Below are 523 nucleotides of genomic sequence, written 5' to 3'. Positions count from 1 at the left end.
GTAACCGCTGCCTGGAGAGGGGACGGGGTGGCAAACTGGGCACCCAGCCATGGCAGCGCTCCGCAGAGCTGCCCCCGGGCTGCAGGTCCCTCACTCACAGGCCTTGGCACCCGGGTGTAAGCCAGTGGGAATGAGGAAGACTTGGGACATTGAGCTCCTCTGTGGGCACCATCACCCCAGAAAGCCCAAAGACCCTCGTGGCTGAGCCAGGGTGCTACATGCGCTCCTGTGGGAGCCACTCCAGTGCTGATGGGGCAAGCAGTGCCCCACGGGAGCTACCCTGGTCCCAACGGGGCAAGCAGTGCCCCACAGGTGCCAGCCCAAGGACACAGACCTCGGGTCTCACCTGAGCTGGGGCTGCTGCTCTTCACCTGGACGTGGGCCCACTTGGAGAAGGTGAAGGTGGCCCCGCAGTTCACCCGGCAGATGTACCACTCGGGCTGGCCCAGGGAGGTGCCCGTGTCGATCACTAGCTCTGGGGCCGTGGCTCCGGGCACCTTAAAGATGGGAGAAGGTTCAGGAA

Source organism: Merops nubicus, unplaced genomic scaffold, assembly GCF_000691845.1.
Source record: "Merops nubicus isolate BGI_N331 unplaced genomic scaffold, ASM69184v1 scaffold42022, whole genome shotgun sequence".
In the NCBI taxonomy this organism is placed as follows: Eukaryota; Metazoa; Chordata; class Aves; order Coraciiformes; family Meropidae; genus Merops; species Merops nubicus.
Note: the sequence above shows the minus strand (reverse complement) of the source record.